Below are 13,896 nucleotides of genomic sequence, written 5' to 3' on the forward strand. Positions count from 1 at the left end.
ATCTTGCATATGTAAACCACTGGTCAGTGTGTATCATGCATCTGTCCTCAATCCACAGAGGACATGAGTCGGCTACAGTGCCTGGCTGTCTAATTCAAACTATAACAACTCATGCTTTTAGCTCTGGAGGGCCCCAGTTCAAACTCTTGCCAAGCTGGCAATCATCACACATAGGCTGACAAAGTGCCTGCAGCTAAAGATATAAACAGATCACTGTTTCTGCACAAGAGTTATTAGGCTGATCTACTGTACATGCTGTTGTCCTGCTGTTTACTTTCTAAACTTATGGCTTTCATTTATGTTCTTTTTATCCTTTTAATAGTCGTTGCCTACAAGTTTGTATATTTAAAAACCCACTGGCTAATTTTAACAAGCATGAGTACATGTTTGTAATAGAAAAGATAAAAGGAGACTCTGGTTTAAAGGGCAGCTATGTTCAAAGGGTAGCTGTGTTATTTCTTCCTGTTTGTATAAAAATAACAAACTGTTCAGACAATTGGAGGGTACTTAAAGTTAATTTTGTTTTAAAGATTCCATTATTTATTTTATTCAGGATAACTTCCTTTCAGTACAATATAATGTTGCCACCTCTTGTGTTTTATATGAATCTTATAAAATTTAGTACTGGGGGGGGGGGGTGTTCAGTGTCTCCAGCTCCTGGAATCCTGTGATTACTTGAGAATCTCAGCTTCTCAATTTTTTAATGAAAATTTCTAATGCCTCATACTTGCAGAGAAAAGCTTGAAAACATGACAAAAGTGTAACCAAAAGGGTCTACAACCCAAGACACAACTTTTATTTTTAAAAAAGTCATGATTTTTTTAACACTGGGAGTTGGCAGTGCTGAAGCTCTGACTTTGTAATGCCCTGAAAGAGACTTAAAGTATTTCATTTCTGGCTTTCACTATAGGCTGGGTTTGTAACATCCATCGTTTATGGAGCTGTTTGGTTGTTGGTGTTTTTTGTCACATTGACAGCAATCAGCATTTTAACAACACTTCAGTCCTTTTTGAAATATGGCTTAGCTGTCAGGGAGCGTGGATACTGCATCAGATTGAGAACTTAGCGTGAAATTTTCAACAGCAGCTAATTGATTTAGAAGAATGGGCCCTATGCTCCTCAGTACTTAGGTCCTTTTGAAAATCACAGCCTTAAGGACCAGATCCTGCAGACCTTACTCAGGTGAGTAGCTGTCACCTCAGCAAGCAGCTCAGCTGACAAGCAAGGATTGGTGAAACATAAACAGATAATATGATAAAAATGTATTTTAAAAAACACATCTAAGACAAGACAAGAACTTTTCAGGCTCTTGCAAGCAAGTGCAGTCTCTCAGATACCTGAGGACATTTGCATTTTGCTTTTTTCCTTGAGGCTATATCGGAACTATTACTTAGCCCGTTTCGTCAGCGTTTTCCTACAAGCAACCAGCTCCAGTCTACTGCTCTGGCTTTGCACAGACAACTGAATTTTCCTAGTAGCTGCTGATTTGGCACCTGTGTCTCCCTTAATTATTGCCACCTGGGCCTGTCTCTGCTCCTGGAAGCGGCTGTTTGCTTCACAAGCTTTAACTCATACCAGGAAAGCTAACTGATCCTCCTCAGGCAGACCAGTTCTCCAATTTAAAGAAAAGGGTGTTGAGAGCCAAACTGCCAAAACAGAAAGAATAGTTTCTTCTGGGGGATGAAATGTGGAATGCTGTAGCAACTGGAAGAAGAGTAAGAAAAGGAATGACAGGTAAGTTTCATTTATGTTTCAGCCATATCACAAAGATGTATTCCTCCCAGGAAAGATTCCCCTAGCAAGAAAGACTGCAATTCAAGGGGAACATTCCCAATGCCTAGAAAGAGATTAATTCAGCTCCCCCATCTCTCTTCAGGAGCGTTGCTCCTGAAGGTTTCCATAAGCCAGGGGTTCTCAGACTTCATTGCACTGCAACCCCCTTCTGACAACAAAAATTACCCCAGGACCTCAGGAGAGGGATCAAAGCCTGAGCTCCCCTGAGCACCACCACCCCAGATGAGGGGGCAGGAATCCCAAAGCCTGACCTCCACCACTCCAGGCAGGGGGGAGAGAGGCCAAAGCCCAATGGCTTCAGCCACAGGCAGGAGGCCTGTAACCTGAGCTCCGCCGCCCAGGTCTGAAGCCTTTGGCCCCGGGCAGTGGGGTTTGGGCTTTGGCCCTAGGCCCCAGCAAGTGTAAGCCAGCCTTGGCGATCCCATTAAAATGGGGTTTTGACAGTTTTGACACCCACAGTTTGAGAACCGATGCAAAAAGAGGCAATGCCAGGAATTCTCTCCTCCCTCTGCCCCATGCGGTACTCGGCTAGCTTTTTCTGGAGAGCCCAGATAAACAAACAAACAAAAATAATGAAAACCTAACTTCTAATTAGTCAGCACTGTATGGGAAATCTCAAGTGGACAAATTTTACAATTGCAGTGATGGAAATCCTGTTTAACCACTGCTTCCAAGGTGGTGATCTGCACGGTGCACTAATGGACTGTGACTGAAATCAGAAGAATTGGCCTCTTTGATTTCAGTAGGATTATTCGCAAAAGTAAGAGTTGCTGGAGCAGGCCCTTAGATACAAAACAGCTAATTTGTGTTTCTGTGAGTATTCTGTGTATTACAACTGAAGTGATAAAAGGTTCTTTATTTCTCTGACCCTGGTCTACAATCGATCATGACTTCCATTGCACCAAATAGAAATACGGAGCTTTTTGTATGGGGAAAAGTTGTTAGTAATGGCTATTACAAAAGAGTATGCCTTGGTAATAATTCTTCAAGGATTTGCTTTAAAGCAGGTGTTATAGAGAATAGCTAGGCTTCAGCACAAAAATCTTTATTTATGTATGAGACATCGTATCCTTAAAGCATATGGGGTTTATATTTGTAATTATAGGCACTTGTTTTTAGTTTAACTATTGTTCTAAAATGGAAAAACATTTTTTATTAGAATGATTTCCTCGTAATGGTCTATTAAGGAACAAATAGCGTTTTCTGGGCTATAGTTGACTTTTGTCACTGAAGCAGAACTGAAAAAATATTCTCTAACCAGCCTGATTTGAAAATGAGATGATTAGAGCTGTATCCTGCTATGATATCTTGGACTAGATACAGAGAACATGTTAAATATATGGTATGTAGTTCAGATGCATGGATAGTGAGACCTTTAAAGGAATGCTTGTGATATAAGAAAGTGCAATCAGTGCATGCAGACTTCCAAGATGGCAGCATTTGAGGTTTGTTTGCAATATGGTTGGTGATTTGGCTTGCTACCTTTGAAATCTGTATAGTTTTATTCACAGAACCAACCAGCAGTAAAGTAGGTTAGTTTTCAGAAATTATATTCCATAAACTGTAGCTTGGCTGTAATTTCAGGGGTTGTACCATTATGAAAGTAATTCAGATCCAAAATTCTAAGTTATGGTTTTGTAAATTGATAAATGACATGAAATTCCTTTCAGTGTGTGGGGGGTTTGGTTTTTGGGCGGGTTGGTTGTTTTTTTTTTGGTGGTAATATGTATGATCTGGTGTCATCTAGCTCTACCATTATTCTAAGAATGTTCGTTTGATGTTTCTAGCCAATTTAGCTTTTGGCTGCTGAAAGCACAGTAGGTAATTATGGTTATTTACTGTAAATATATACAAGTTGTGTGTAAATAAACTTTTTTGCCCTGATGTAACTTAAGTATGAGGCAAGTTATGTAAAAGTAAGAACACAGGTCAATAATTTAAAATATAGGTTTTAATTATGTACAGCAGTGCCCTAATCCTTATTTGTTTGTATGCTGGTAAAATCTTCATATACTGTACTGTACTCTCTGAAAAGCTTTTAAAATTGGCTCTGCCATATTTCTGATTCATGTGATATTTGCATATCGCTTTTGAATATATTGGTGATCCGTGTAAACAATGTCAAACTGAGAAATGTTTCACATTGAAATGAAATGAAACACACCAAATTTTAAAAATCTTAGGGAAATTCAGTCGATTGAAAATCTATAAAAATTTAATCAAAACTAATAACTACAATAAATCAGTTTTGTCACTTTTTGAAAGTGTCTTTTTTTTCTTTTTTTTAACAAATATTTCCACATTCTTTTTCATCCTGCTTCTGAAGCCTCTGAAATCCTCATTGTTTGATGGAGTCTTTTGATATTAATTTCAACCAGAAATATTTTGGGCTGGCCATTCAATCTGATTATTTAAAGGGAGACTCTGACACTCTTACTCATGTTGAGTAACACCTTCTGCCACAGGCTGATCTTGTAGAGAGTTGGTATGTGTGTACTTCCATGCATTGCAAGCAGTCCCACTGCAGACACAACTGATAACCTGATTTCACTGAAATTGGTGGTATTGGAATTTGGCTGTTAAACTTTTTAACGTGCAGTTTTTCAGCATTTTTGAAGAGCAACGATTACCAAGTTTGTGCACCATATTCTGATGATGCTGTAAAATTCTATTTTCTTTGCTAAAATGTGTACCCAGGGTAACATTGCAAAGCTCTAGTTGCCTCAAAATACATTTTTTGTTTGTTTTGGGTTTTGTTTTAGTTCTGAAAACTTGTAACTTTCACTGTTCATAGATGCTTAGAATTTGCATAAGGAATGCATAAGGAAAACATTTTAATGGTAGACTTCAAAATATTTTGAAGTGTTATCTTCATACTTGTACTCATAGCATGTAGCCTGGCTTTGAGAAACTCAGCAAAAATCAATAACATGTTAAGTAAGTGTCTGATTTTGCTGCCAATAATTTTGTATTTATTTTACATGTATTTTCACATTTCAGAGTTAGAGTACAAATCATGCAAGGTAGCTAGCCAAGACTCACTTTAGAAGGGAAAGACTGGACGGGAAGGTTATTTCCAATGTTAAGATAAAGGGATTAATTTTAATATATTCAAAAACAGAAATGAGTTTCCACAGTCCGGTATTTACTATTCCAGCCTTAAAGGTACCTGATGAGGAACTGCTACCTTCCAGCATACAGACCTTATCCTGTACATAAGTAGTCTCATGAATTCATCTTGGAGACGCAGAACTGCTCACCTGAACCGGCCTGTATAGATGTTTGTAGCATTTGATCAGACAGACTCAACAAAATATTTTTGCTAATCAAATGTTTAGTCTATTGTATGTCTGTATGTTGCATTTAAAAATAAAACAACCCATACATAACCACCCAGACTTTTTCCTTGGCTAATCATAAGGCATTGTTATAACTTAAAAACCATGGACATCATTGTCTTAATACAGTTAGACATGCCCAACTATCTGAATGAAGCTTTTGATCATGGAACACCAGCATTCCACCTCACTGAGCAGTTTGTGACTTTCCACTTGCAGAATCATAGAAGTGTAGGACTGGAAGGGACCTCGAGAGGTCATCTAGTCCAGTCCCCAGCGCGCAAGGCAGGACTAAGTATTATCTAGACCATTCCTGACAGGTGTTTGGAGGTTTTTAAGAGCAGGTTAGACAGTGACAGAGATTTCACAACCTCCCTAGGCAATTTTGATCCAGTGCTTAACTACCCTGACAGGAAATTTTCACAAATGTCTAATCTAAATTTCCCTTGCTTCAATTAAGCCCATTTCTTCCTGTCCTAGCCTCAGTGGTTAACAAGAACAACTTTTCTTTGTAACAACCCTTTACGTACTTGAAAACTGTTAACATGTCCCCCCCTCAGTCTTCTCCAGACTAAACAAACGCAAGAATCAAGCGCTCTGTGTGTGGGGAGAGGATTTTAATTTCGGATGTAATGTATTCTGTTATATGAAAGCCTGTGCGTGTCATCAGAGATTTTAATAAACAGATTTTTCTAGTCTTCCCTATTAGGCACCTTATATAGACTATCACCATGATGTCTAAATGCAGTGTTAAAGACAACACTGGGCATGCCCTAAATGGCAAAATTCCCAGCTTTCTGTGTTCGCCGTGTGATGGTTTAGGTTTGTTCTTGTTTTGCTCTTTTCTTCCTAGTTCAGAGATGGGCAAACTATGGCCTACGGGACCCTCCTGCCCAGTCCCTGAGCTCCTGGCCCGGGAGGCTCGCCCCCGGCCCCTCCCCCGCTGTTCCCCCTTCCCCGCAGCCTCAGCGTGCCATGCTGCCAGTGTAGTGTATTAAACTGCTCCGCGTAGGAATGGGCTAGTGGTAGCCGTTATGGAGAGCAACTCTATGTTGGCGCAACGCTCCGGGTGGCCAGGCAACGCTTTGGGCAGCGCGACTGTAGTGCCGCCAGCCACCAGTGCCCTGTGCTGCGCGGTGAGGGGGCAGGGGGGTTGGATAGAGGGCAGGGGAGTTTGGGGTGGTGGTCAGGGGGCGGGGGTGTGGATGGGGTTGGGGCGGTCAGAAGGCAGGGAATGGGGAAGTGGGGTTTGAATGGGGGCAGGGCTCCCGGGGGGCGGTCAAGAAGGAAGCGGGGTTGGATGGGGTAGTGGGGGGCAATCAGGGGCAGGGGTTCCGGGGGCTGTCAGGGAGTGGGGGGGCAGGTGTCCCGGGGGGGCCATCAGGGGGTGACAAGCAAGGGGGGGCGGATAGGGGGCGGGGGCACAGCCTCCCCTAACTGGCCCTCCATACAATTTCCGAAATCCGATGTGGCCCACAGGCCCAAAGGTTTGCCTGCCCCTGTCCTAGTTGCTTCCCCACTCCATGCACCCCGGCTCATTGCAGAGGGGCTAGTGCCCACACAAGACCAGCTTTATGGACGGAAAGCTGGTAGGTGTGTTATACGCATGCGCACAATCAAAGCAAATCACAGGCAAGGTGATGTTACAACAGTTGTCGGGGATGGGGGAGGTGAGGCTAGAGGCCTTTTCTCCACTGTGCAGTTTAAATGGGAAACTGTTTTGAACAAGGCTTGTTACCTCAGTGGTAATGCAACTGTGACACACCACTAAATGCATAGAGTCCTATGACAGGGTGAAGGCCTGCTCCCTTTAATAGGGAGGAACAGCCTGGATTTTTTTTTTTTTCCCAAAATAGAGAAGATGTCACTTCTTTTGGCGGAAGAGGCAATGTTTTCCCTGATGAGGCCTGTCTGTTTTGTTAAGCACTGGTAATGGCTACGCAGAAAGACAGACATTTGCTGAAATGCAAGCGATGTGCTAATGAACGCTATGGCCTTGTTTGTGTTATGAAAAAATAATTAATTGTAAATTTTTATTGCCGCTGACGGGGAGTGAGTGATTATGCTGGTTATGGTTCACCAGCGACGGGGCAGATTATCTGATGTAATTCCCTTGAAATCCATAGTTGCATCAGAGAGGAATAATAAACAATGGGTAGAATGCCTTACGTCTGAAGAGCTCCAAGAACTATTCAGGCAATGAATGAAATGCCACAGCACCTTGCTGATAATTTCATTTGGGTCTGCAGTGCTAAGGGAGGTGAAAAGCAGTAAGAAGCTGCTATTGTTACATAAACACAGAGTTGCATCTCTTTTGCATGAGAAGCAATTGGCCTGAGGTTGGAGCAGTCATTCTGTACGCCCTTTAAATGGGGGAGAATTGATTTTTCCCCTCACGCTCATTAAGTCAGTGAAAGTTGACTCTACTGGAAAAGATTCCCTTTCTTCTATGTATTGCCCCCCCCACCCCGCTCACAAGCCCTGTCATTTTGATGGTTAACATTCTCTCTTATAACTATTAATGAGGAGGCTACTTCATAAAGCTCTGTTGCAGTGTCATAAATCTGCATAAACTCAGGTGAGCCTCTTGTATATTTCATAGGAACTACGATAATGAATATAGACTGTCAGCGGAACAAAACTGGTAGGTTACCTTTACTTGTATATAAAGTGTCAGACTGGGGGTTTTTTTATCGTCTGCACAAGTTATACTTAATAGCCTCAAAAATTCAGTGAAGCTCTAGTTGACAAACTCTTTCCATAATTACTTCTCTATCAGTTATTAGCCAACCAAGCATGTGCACTATTATTAACTCTTAGATTAATTACATGAGCATAACGAAGGGCGCCTTCTGTTAAAGGGCTGTTAGAACAGGAATTGGAAAGTATTAGTCTTGGCGAAACTATAGTTTCTGTGCTTTGGTTCACAGCTGTTTGATGCACTGAGTCAGGACTTCCTGATACGCTTTGCAGTGGCATAGTGCATTAGAGCTAACATGGATGCTCCTAACCTAGCCAATGCCAAGCAGCTTATCAACCAAACCAGTCAAGACCTATGAATTCACAGAGTCTGTTAGTGAAATGGAGAGGAAGATTAATGATCATTTTACCATGGCTATGGGGCTATCGGCATTCTTTAGTGCACTAAAATATCCGACAATAGAATAATAATCAAATATTCTTCTTCAAGCAGTGTCCCTATAGGTGCTCCACTGTAGGTGTATCTGCTCCCTAGCGCCTCTAATCAGAGATTTTAGGTAGCAGTGTCCATTCAGCCCACACATGCGCTCTCCCTCCTTTCTGGCCTTCCTCAAAGCTATCTTGTGCTTTGTGTGTGAACCCCCCTTAATTCCTTCTGGACCATCTTTGGCCTCAAACGGAGCGAGCAGTTATCTCTTCATTCTCTGCATCATTAGTATAAGCAGTAGTTTATTTTGGTTCTTTTGTTCTTCTTAGTTGTTAGTGTTTCCATTTACCAATTTTGGGTTTAAAAAAAAAAAAGAAGAAAAAGAACTTTAGTTCATTTTCCGGCCCTTTTGGTGGGGGGATCCTCCCCCTCTCAGCGGTGTTCAGAAGATATTCTAACTTTTCTCTCATTATTAATAAAAAAAAAAGAGGAAGAAAGAACATCTTTTTTCTGCATTCCTCACTGCTAGAGGGTGATAGTCATCCCAGGCATAGGTGATTCCTGCCTCCCCATACTAGGGTGGCACAATCTAAAGGGGAGGACGTGAGCATCCCATGTGATCACCCAGTGACACCCCCACAGCCCTGCACCCAGTCCGGGGCCACCATGCTCTTCCCACCCCACATTGTCTGGGGAGGGGACTCTGTTCTTCTCCTGTTGTGCCCCCCTACCCCACCCATGACACGTTCAGCCTCTCTCCCTGGCAGCCGGGTTCAGGTGGGGAGCAGGACGGAGTCTCTTCTCACACAGGAGAGTCCCCAAAGGTGGTACCTCTCTGGACGTGTTACAGCCTGAGTGATTTGCCTTAATCACCTTCTACTGTTTCTGGTTCCTGGCGAAGCAGTGGTAACCCTGTTCCTAGTATTGAATACAATCCCTAGCCCACAGTGATACTGCTGCATAAACTTAATATAATATGGTCTCCAAAGATATTGCATGGGATTACAACATCCATATCACCAGCCTCTTCTGCTTTACATTAAATGGGATGAGGACGTCTGCATCTGGAAGCAATCTGCCTGCCTGAATGTCTTAGATACCCGTGACTAGCCCACACTGTCTGATTCGGGCTCGCAGGGCTCAGGTTAAAGGGCTTTTTTAATTGCAGAGTAGACGCTCAGGCTGGATCCTGGATTCTAGGACCCTGTGAAGTGGGAGGGTCCTAGAGCTCTATCAAGCCTGAATGTCTACATCACAATTAAACAGCCCTGCAAGACCAAGTCAGCTGTCACAGGCCACTCTCGAGTGTCTAGCTGCAGTGTCAACATACCCTAAATGTACAAAATGAGTACCCAGCCCCAGCACCTATCCTGCAGTGCGGTGAGCACTGGATAAAACTCCCAGGAGCCTTTAAGAACCAGACAGGAAATTATCAATCCAAAACCACAGAGTTGCTTACAGAGATGAGCAAAGGACTGAATTCTTGTATTGGGAAGAGTGAGGAAAACAGAGAGAAATAGCGAGAGCTATTAAATAAGTTCCAAGTCTTTAATAATGTTCTTTGATCTTCCTCTTCCTCTTCTTATCCCACTCCTAATTAGTCTTTGCCTATAACACCTTAGGATGAAGTACATTAAGAGCTCATCCTTCAGTAATGTTAATTCCTTTCCTAAAAGTCCAATGACACGTTGGCTCTGATTAAGTGGAATATTCATATTATTTTACTTGTTTCCCTTAACATGATTAGATTTCTATTAATTGGAAAACTTGCTCTTTCAGTCATATCTTGAAGCAAACTCACAGGTTGGCTGAGAAAGCACCAGCTACAATCTGTACTCTGAGAAAAATGACTTTGATAAAACCATTTAGCATTTATTATCTTCTGGGGTTTTTACAAAAGTGAACTAATTAATCCAACTAAAACAGATAAGGCAAGTGTTATCTTTGTTGCACAACTGAGGAAACTGAGGCAGAGAAATGAACTGACTTTGCAAAGGGCACAGATGGAGATGGAATTAGAACTCAGGGGTCTATGGCTCAAGGTCTAGGTTCACCAGGCCACAACTCTCCCCAATCAGACCCTGACTATAGAATTTTGGGATGAAATCCTAGGAGCATTAGCCACTCTACAGTCCCTATTGGGAGGAAGTGTGGGTGCCACTGGGGCCAAAAGACTGCATTATTTGTGTGTGTGTGTGCTTGATGTAGAAGTTGAGCATGAGTGAAGGAAAAATGGAGAGGAGAGGATCAGAAAGTAAGAAAGAGAACAGACGGAGAGAGGGCAAAGTTCTTTTCTATCTCCCAGACTCTGAAGTTAAATCTATTATTAAAATCTCAATGGAGTTGTGTGTGTGTGTGTGTCATAAATACAGGGAAGCAGCCATGGGTATAATAGGCCCCGGGAGGCTAAGACTCCCCAAATCCATGCCGTGGCCCCACTCATGCTCTGCCCTGAGGTCCTGCTCTCACTCCCCCTCACCCTTTCTTCCTCCAAAGCTGGCGAGGGCTCAGCTTGAGGCTCAGGCCAGCCAGCAGCCTGGGCTGGCCCAAGGGTCAGGGTGGCTGGAGTGGGCTGGCTGATGCTCGAGACAGTTTGACTGGGGTTCCTCCAGCCACAGTGGGGGTGGAAGAGCCACTCAGGGCTCCAGTGGGAGCGAGGGTAGGGGCAGGGCTGGGTGACTAGCATCCCCAAAGGCGGGGTTCACGCACCACCCATGCTTCAGTATTCAACAGCAACTGTCAAATGTTAACAGAATAGCTTTGGCTACTGTTAAGGATCACAGGAAGAGAAAGAGGGAAATGTTGCCAAAAACTCTCAGCCAGGGAATGGGTATTCTGAACATTTACTGATGCTCACGAAGGTTGTTATTTTACATATTTGGAAACATAAGTAGAAAGAGGATTGTGAGTGTGAGAGGGGATTAACGGGTATGGGACTCTTCACTTGGGATTTTCACACGTTGTCCCCCACTTTCATTTGTGGGTGTTTGGTTTAATGATAATGGGATAATTATTGACTTTGCATTCCAGCTGCAAGTCTGGCTTAAACATTAACGAAAGTTTCTTTCAGAATCCGTTTAACCCACAACTGAAAATGTTTGTTCAGGATTTCTAAAATCAGTTGAAGTTCCACGGTGTTTTCTTTTGTTTTTGCTATTTTCAGTTATTGTATGTCTGTTGGAGAGAGACTAGAGTGCTTACTACAGTTGTTTACAATCATTTTGCTTGTTTTGCCAAGTTTTGCTTCCCTAGGTCATAAACAGCAGGTCACTTTTAGAAATCTGCAATGTAAATAAATTGTGTGTGAAAAGTGCTGGCTCAACAGTCCTGGAAGCAGAAGTTGTCATACAGCGTTGAACAACAGCATAATGGGCATGGGCAGGGCACTGATGTACTCCACACTGTGCCTCAGACCACTCAAGCCGGACACTGATAGTTGACTACTGCACACCCTTGAGTGGCTTATTGCTGTGAAAGTATGGCTCACTGACTAATTTATGGAAATAAATGTTTTTTTGGAGCGGGGGTAATTATGCAACGCATCATGCTGCTATCCAAAATCCTTCCCACTAGAAGGGAGAGATAAAACAGAAGGAAAAAGTTTTCTACTATCCTAGAAGCTGTCAGAGATTTTGGCATTTGGGTTCAGGATGGTAGAGGTTTGTGGCACCTGGAATGGTGAAGTGGAAGTGGGCGGTTTGGGATTGTGAGAAAGCACATTATCTGAATGTTCCTGCCACACTATAATGAAATAGTTAGCAGTGGTGACATTCAGATTGCCAGAGTTAGGTTTCAGAGTTAACGCCATTGACATGAATGGGCCAGGTGACACACATCTTGGAGCTATGGTTTCAAGCTGTCTGCTGACTCAGGCAAACATTTCATGGATTTAAACTCTGCTTCTTTTCAGGATTATCTCCACAACCAGGAGGCCTAGAGCCTAGCTTTTATCAAAATTAAAGCTTAAATGCTGGGATGATTTTGTTGGGGTTGGTCTTGCTTTGAGCAGAGGGTTGGACTAGATGACCTCCTGAGGTCCCTTCCAACCCTGATATTCTATGAGTCTATGATTCTAAGTGGTAAATATGTGGATTCTGTAATCACTCTCCTGTAGCATGTGTGGTCTTGGTTATAGACGATAGTGTAATGTGTTTCTCTGTGCAGCAACAGGGTGAACAGTAGAGCTTTGCTGCTTGTCTCAAGCATATGGACGTAAAATGAAGTACTGTGCGTTGTGCACATACAGACTGATGGGTGATTTTTCCTATTGTGATATTCACAGTCAATCGTCATCACCTTCCGGCCATTCTCCTATTTACAGAGAAGCTCCCAGAAGGAAACTTAGTTAACATAGTGCCCTTGTCAGCCTATGTAATTTTTACAGAAATATGAAACAGAAGAGACAGAATCTGCTATACTCTACAGGTTTGTTTTAAAGGTTGGTACTTCAATCGCCTTAATAAGAGAAGCAGCAACTACCCTAGGCTACAGTGCGTGACTTATACGCTACCCTAGTGTGCTGGGTTCTCATGGGCTTGGCCACACTCTATTAAGATAACTTCTCCCATTTTCATCAGCTGTATCGTAGAATAAACTTACACACTTTTGTTCTGGGACTCATGTATAATTCTGATGTCTTCATAACCAGCTCCAACCCAAGGCTTGTAAACTCTAGTCCATCACCCACACCGCAAGCAATGAAGTAAGAATTGTTCAACGGTGAGCTGGACCGGTGAGTCCAGAGTGAGGCAAATTTTAATATTTCATTCCAAGGTCGCACTGTATTATATGGAAAGCTTTATTGAAAGAAATCTCTCATGGATGTGTGTGTGTGTGTGTATAAACTATATAGATTAGCTATGCAAAAAACACTATAAAGGTTGCAAAGCCAGGCACTCAATATTTAGGAAATGCCTCTGCAATCTTAATTCGGTCCCTTTGTGAATGCATTTGAAACTGTCTTGAATTATGTAACAATTCTGCCTGGTGTTGGCTGCAGCAACAGGGGCTGAGTTCAGTATCTAAGGGTTCCTCTTAAAATTACAAACCAGAACCATCTCAAGCTGGTGAAATCAGACGATAACAACCCCCGCCGCAGAGCCCCAGTGTGCACTCCTTTCCCTCATATACCCCTGCAGAGCTACAGTCCTCCCGCTCCGCCGCCCTCTCCGCAGCCTCAATTGCCCCTGCACAGCCCCATTTTGCAATGTGCTTCCCAGACCTTTCCTGTCCCTGCTCCCTACCAGGTTCAGCTTTTCGATGTCATGTGGATAGTTTTGTAGCTAGGCATCAGTGGCACTGCTAACTGTGCTGCAGGACGGCTGTATATGGGGAAGGGAACCAGTTCTGGTTAAAGAGGCCTGGAGTCAGTATTGGTTTGCTTTGAGAGTATATATTTTATTTATTGTTACTAATTGTTGGGGACACTGGGGCATGGCCACTAGGTAACTTGAGGGGATGGAAGACCCCGAGTGTCGATGAAGCCCCCTCGCACTAGGCCCATGAGTCCTTGGCCCCCCCGCCTGGAGGCACTCGCAGCAGTTATGCTGAAGATCTGCAACAATATGTTTCGTTTCAGGCAGTCTCACTTTGCAACAAGGCCAAACAGGGCAGATATGGCAGAACAATGCTGAACAA

This window comes from Lepidochelys olivacea (genome assembly GCF_965140295.1).
Source record: "Lepidochelys olivacea isolate rLepOli2 genome assembly, chromosome: 2".
NCBI classification, from domain to species: domain Eukaryota; kingdom Metazoa; phylum Chordata; order Testudines; family Cheloniidae; genus Lepidochelys; species Lepidochelys olivacea.